Genomic DNA, 6,676 nt, shown 5'->3' with positions numbered 1-6,676 from the left:
GACAACAGGCGTCACTTCCGACCGTGGGGTTAAGGATCACCTGAAATCAAAGATCTACTGGACTCGTCCTGTTGCTACGGCACTGACTGTTGACAAGCTACAAAAGAGGCGAAACGATGATTGGGGTATTGGGGGTCATGGAGACTAAGATGCTTAGACGGACGGTTGATAACACTCGTCTGGATCACCATCAGGAAACGTTTTGGGCTCGCACCGTTCCAGAAGAAAACGCGAGAAAGTCGGTTACGATGGTTCAGACACGTACTGCGTGCAGTGGAAGATACTGTTATGAAGGTAGCACACAAAGTGTAAGTCATGGAAGAGAGCCAAGGGATGACGTAGACAGCGATGGGCCGACTCTGCAGAACGACCTGAAGGCTGTAAATCTTCATCCAAACATGGCCGACAATCGAACGAAATGGAGACAGCGAATTCACTCAGTGGACCCTGCTACCAGGCCGGACAAAAGCTAAAAGAAAAGAACAAGATCATGTGGAATTAATCACAATATTCTTTAAGGTAAGCCAAATATTGAAATATGAATGATGTTGAATTCGATGTGAAGTAAGATGCTCAGTTTTTGGGTTTGTAACCAAAGTCCACACTCTAGCTGAAGTCACAGAAACAAAACATTTTCAACGTATGTTACAGCAGCACTTCTCAGGAGAGGCACCGACTGTCAAACATTTTAGAAGAATGGGTAAGTCTGACAAAGATGGCCGCACAAAGTAATCTTGGCACTACCTGGTCGTTAAAGAAAACAAACAGTAAAATTATACCAAGTCCCAGCTGGGATGTGGCCGATCAGACTTAAGAGTAGAGACAGAGGAGGTGGCGTGCTGTCCTGGAGGATGGTGGCAGAGTCCAGATTGGGGCGTAGAGGAGTTCCGGAGTTGGGAGATACCGCGGCGTCTGTTCCGTAGGAGCGAAGCTCGCGGCAACCCAAGCGACTTAGTTGTGCGGGGTGCTACCTGCGCATGATGTCTACAGCACTTTAGAATTCATCCTCCCCTCCTCCTCCTATCACCCCCCCCCCCCCCCCCTCAGGCAACATTTCAACTCCCAACCTTTGAATCTGTATGGAAAAGCCAATCAGAAACTTACTCGTGAATCTTACCCAAATCTGTTTTCAGGTTCTGTGCCCGAGTGTCACTTCCCGCCGTTAAGAGTAGGGAAAAAATATGTAGTCCTGAGTGCTGATCCCTTTCATGAAACAAAGGAAAGCTGTTATCTGTTCAACATGGTCTTTCAGTTGCTTACCAGGGACTCACCTATTTTCAGCAACAGAACGCTGTTCTAGTTTCCTCTCACCTTTAAGTATCTTCTGAAAACACATTGCATTGGCCAGCTGAGTCCCTCGTATTGTTTGCAGTCGTATTGCCGGAGGAAACCCCCGTCCTGGAGTTGCAACTCTCTTATTTCGCTAACAGTCTCCTCGCCGACTCCGACGTCCTCGTGCCCGTCACTTCAGAGTTCGGCCCCAGCTTCCACTGTCTCCTCTCCCACGTTTCTTCTGAGGCTCGACATTGTGGCAGGTAGGCTACGGCTGTAAATATCTCGCCGTTCCGCTAACACTGAATCCAGCACAGAGCTTCCCAGAAAACTTGCATCCTGTGTCGTCAAAGTTATGCATCTCGTTGTAGATTATTGTAGTCGACGTAGCCTCCAGTGAATTGTTGGACAGTAGCATAGTAATCAAAAAGATTACCGAGACCTGTCCTCAAGGCTCCATAAGTGTCCATTGTTCTGGGATATTAGTATTGAACCTCTACTACATCTACTTATATGGATATGGTGTCTATTCTTTCGGACATGTCCGAATGAACAGACACCATTGATGACCTGCAGCTGTATATAAGTATATCGTTCTGGCAATACCGGTCATGACCTTCTTCTTCTGTGCTGATGCACACATATTCCCCGAACTCTTACGAGACTTGCTAAGAATATCTTCCACGAGTAATAAGTGTGATGGGGTGGGACACTACGAATCTAGTGTGTGGAATACAAGGTGAGAATGTGGGTCTCGCCAGAGGCGTGCGCGATAGTCCCTGCAGTCGCGCTATCCTCTGTGCCATCGGTGACTCAGATGGATAGACCGATGTAAGATCCCGGGTTCGAGTCCCCAGTCGGGGCCCACATTTTCACCTGTCACCGTTGATATATATCAACGCTCTACAACAGCTGAAGATATTAATATAATTCTAATTTCTACTACATCTGTTAGAAGGTGCAGATGTTACTGAAGGTGTTGTTGCATACGCAGATGACATCGTAGTAGTTGTGTCTGCAGACTCCAGATCGAGACTTGAGGAAAAGACGAATGACGAGCTTGCTCAAATGCAGCATTGATGCAAAGGCAACAAACGGACTACAGCTGTTCATAAAACCACATACACACTTTTAAGGGAAGACTTTCTCCTGCCAGAAATCCTTCCCTGAGGCTTGACGGAATACCTGTAAAATGCAGTACTGTTTGTATATATTTGAGCAGTCTTCTAGACAAGAAAAAAAACATTTTCTACCACATGTAAAATCTGTTACTCAGAAAGCGGTTAAAATTGTGCATAAGATTGCTCGTGCTGGTACTACTGACTATAGATTACCTTTGCATGTGGCGCGGTCGTATCACGAAGCTATTTTCAACGCCCTTCTGGGTTTTGCTGTCAGCGTCTGGGTGCATCGCCTTCGACTTGACAGCTACAAAACAATGCTGCGGCGAATTCAGAGGAGCGTACTTCTGAGGCTCACCGGTGCTTTTCGTACTACGCCTGTCGAGTGGTTACTGATAGTCCAGGGCATATGCCCAACGGACATCGCGGCACGTTACAGGGCAGCGCTGTATTGGTTGGGGCGTGCCAATATGATCGTGTGTACGAGATCACAGGAAATTGCATTATGATAAAAGATATTTACGAGCTTGAAAGTTATATGAATGGCGGTCTGACTGAGACTCTGGATGCACTGCAAAGTGGTTTTACAATATATTCCCAAGCATTAGGAACAGGCTCAAACTGCGCGACATCGCTCCTACCCGAGGAATGGTGCAGGTATTAACAGGCCAAAGTCCATTTCCCAATCATTTGCATTGAGCGGGATGTAGTAACACAGCAATCTGTGAATGTGGAGAGGAAGGCTCCGCCGATCCTGTGGTTTTCAGTTGTCCTTTTTTCAGGTAATGAGAGATTGCAGACAGTTTGACTGTGATCTGCAGACAATTGTAAGTGACCAAAACTTGTGGACTACAGTTAATATGATTGCACGTAGAATATCTAAAAGGCAGCTTCTTAACTTTCAGTAAGAGTGATATGCCCACTCAATTTCAATTTTCTGTTTTATTTTTACATTAATAATACAAATGGATGCTGTTAACATAATTTATTACTATCTGCAAAATATAAATCATTGTATGTCATCATGCCTGTTTCATATGTACGACCTTTTTAGAGTTTACAGTTAACAGGTAAAAAGTTCAAGGCAATAAATTGAAATTGAATTGAAAATTGGATTGACCTCATCATTGTATGTCATCATGCCTGTTTCATATGTACGACCTTTCTAGAGTTTACAGTTAACAGGTCGAAAGTTCAAGGCAATAAACTGAAATTGAATTGAAAATTGGATTGACCTCACTGAGGAGAAGTTTTATGCGTGTCTTTTCACTCTTCAAAGGATGGATTCGTGGGAAGCCGTCGTCGCTAGAGTCAGCGGCTGGGAGCAACAACGTGTAGAATGAAATTGAGGCAAATGGCTTCTCATTTTAATGGTGAACTAAAATAAACCAGTGAATGGAGCTACCATTCACAGATACCTCCTCAGTGATACCTACGTAAATCACCACACGTGTATTGCTTCTCACCTTAAGTCACTTGCCACAGAGATTAGCATGAATGTAGAAACAACATCATTGAATGGCATTTAAAGTTGCCTGGTGCAACGATACAAGTCCGCCATGCAATTGTTACAGTATATTAAAGGTGTTAGGGACTTGGATTCTGTACTTGTTTTGCCCGTGCGCTGGCTAGACTGGAAGCCATAAGGGGACGGTACCACTTACAGGTGAAAACCTCTCGTGTATTGTCCGAAGTCACCCCCAAGTGACCAGAATAGCTCTGAGCACTATGGGACTTACCATCTGAGGTCATCAGTCTCCTAGACTTAGAACTACTTAAGCCTAACTAACCTAAGGACATTACACAGAGCCATGCCCGAGGCAGGATTTGAACCTGCGACCGTAGCAGCAGCGCGGTTCCGGACTGAAGCGCCTACAACAGCTCGGCCTGACCAGAATGGCATTAGCGAGCGACACCTAACGATGTCTAGAGTGGACGCGAAATACTGTCACAGAAAATCAGGAAACGGTGTAATCAATGTCATACACCAACAAACAGAATAAGAGAGAAATTAAAGGTTAATATTTCGACTAGGCTGACAGACACAAGGCAACTGACGCTTCGTGAACGTAAACCACGCTTCAGTTGCATAAGTCACAGCTGAGTGATACCAGAAATTGATTAGCTGATTGTAGAACAGCTAGATTATGTGCATGATTTTTTTTTCTCTTGTCGCCTGTTAACTAAAAAAACCCAACTGATTGACATGAGGAGGAGCTACTACTTTCTTTCAATAACTTTTGCATTGTGTGATACTTCCTCTCCTCTCTGTACCTTTCTCAGGAAGTATGAGGCCATGTTGTATGAATGCGATGGATTTTGGAAGGTGAAGGGCTGTTCCAAAGGGAGTTGAACGATGAAGTAGGCTTCTCAAAAGAGAAATCAGGCAAACTAAATACAGGGATTGCTTGACAGACCCCAGAAAGATCGGTTCTTAGGAATGTAGAGGGCGGAGGTTAGCTTTCAGTCAGTAGAAACGTTGCAGTTCAAACAGTGTCCGTCGTGTCCGGTAGGCAGCTATGCCTTTAACCGGGGCGCGCAGAGGACAGGACGGAGCAGTACCGGCGCTCATTCTGGATGATGGTAAGATGTGATAAAAATGCGGTTTATCGTCATTGATACAGTTCGCCATGCATTAGTTAATTACAATGAAATGAGTACCCCTAGATGCATAGAGGCGTTGATATAAGTCAATGGGTACAGTTGAAAATGTGTGTCCCGACCGGGACTCGAACCCGGGGTCTCCTGCTTACATGGCAGACGCTCTATCCATCTGAGCCACCGAGAACACAGAGGATAGGGCGACTGCAGGGACGTATCTCTGGCACGCCTCCCGTGAGACCCACATTCCCAACTTATTGTCCCACATTATATTCATAATGCCCCTGCCCATTATACTCATCACTCGCGGCTTTTTGCTGATTCCTGTAAGAGTTCGGGCACTGTTTGTGCATCCGCACAGAAGAAGATGGTCAAATGGCCGGTGAGCCTTAACTATATACATACAGGGTGTCCCAGCTATCTTGTCCACCCAAAATATCTCTGGAACAATAACAGCTATTGGAAAACATCTTTCACCGGTATCAATGTAGAGCTGGGGCCATGAATGTACATATTTGGAAACATTCTAAAACGAAAGCATATGTGTTTTTTAACACAAACTTATGTTTTTTTAAATGGACCTCCTATATTTTTTCTTCAGCAATCCATAGCACGACAAAGCACATACATAATGGCGTTGATTGCATCGCAATATTCCCATTACATCCCGAGATATTGAGACGCGAGGTTGACGCTTGAAACACCCGACATGCGCTGTTAGCGCACGTCCTGAGGCTCAGGCGTGAAACCCATGCTGCCCGTAATCGCGATGTGATTGACATGTGTAATCACACCTCCATACTTATCAAGAGGTCCGAAACGAATAATACGGTCTGCTGCGATTACGGGCAGCATGGGGTTCACGCCTGAGCCTCAGGACGTGAGCTAGCAGCGCATGTCGGGTGTTTCAAGCGTCAACTTCGCATCTCAATATCTCGGGATGTAATGGGAATATTGCGATGCAATCAACGCCATTGTGTATGTGCTTTGCCATGCTATGGATTGCTGAAGAAAAAATAAAGGAGGTCCATTTAAAAAAACGTAAGTTTGTGTTAAAAAACACATATGCTTTCGTTTTAGAATGTTTCCAAATATGTACATTCATGGGCCCCAGCCCTACATTGATACCGGTGAAAGTCGTTTTCCAATAGCTGTTATTGTTCCAGAGATATTTTGGGTGGACAAGATAGCTGGGACACCCTGTATATATATATATATATATATATATATATATATATATAATAGAGGGAAACATTCCACGCGGGAAAAATATATTTAAAAACAAAGATGATGTGACTTACCATACAAAAGCGCTGGCCGGTCGATAGAAATACAAACAGACACATACATACACACAAAATTCAAGCTTTCGCAACAAACTGTTGCCTCATCAGGAAAGAGGGAAGGAGAGGGAAAGACGAAAGGAAGTGGGTTTTAAGGGAGAGGGTAAGGAGTCATTCCAATCCCGGGAGCGGAAAGACTTACCTTAGGGGGACAAAAGGACGGGTATACACTCGCACACACACATATCCATCCACACATATACAGACACAAGCAGACATATATTTAGTCTTTAAATATGTCTGCTTGTGTCTGCATATGTGTGGATGGATATGTGTGTGTGTGCGAGTGTATACCCGTCCTTTTTTCCCCCTAAGGTAAGTCTTTCCGCTCCCGGGATT

The 6,676-nt window shown here is 44.7% G+C and overlaps 1 non-coding gene across 1 annotated transcript; it reads right to left on the bottom strand.

Annotated features, from left to right (window-relative positions):
- Positions 1 to 5,107: 5,107 nt before the first annotated feature.
- Trnat-ugu lies at positions 5,108 to 5,182 on the bottom strand. Its single transcript has one exon. It is a non-coding gene; the product is annotated as a tRNA-Thr (tRNA).
- Between the last annotated feature and the right edge of the window lie 1,494 nt (positions 5,183 to 6,676).

Source organism: Schistocerca piceifrons, chromosome 6 (assembly GCF_021461385.2).
Source record: "Schistocerca piceifrons isolate TAMUIC-IGC-003096 chromosome 6, iqSchPice1.1, whole genome shotgun sequence".
NCBI classification, from domain to species: domain Eukaryota; kingdom Metazoa; phylum Arthropoda; class Insecta; order Orthoptera; family Acrididae; genus Schistocerca; species Schistocerca piceifrons.
This window is presented reverse-complemented; position numbering and strand designations above follow the sequence as displayed.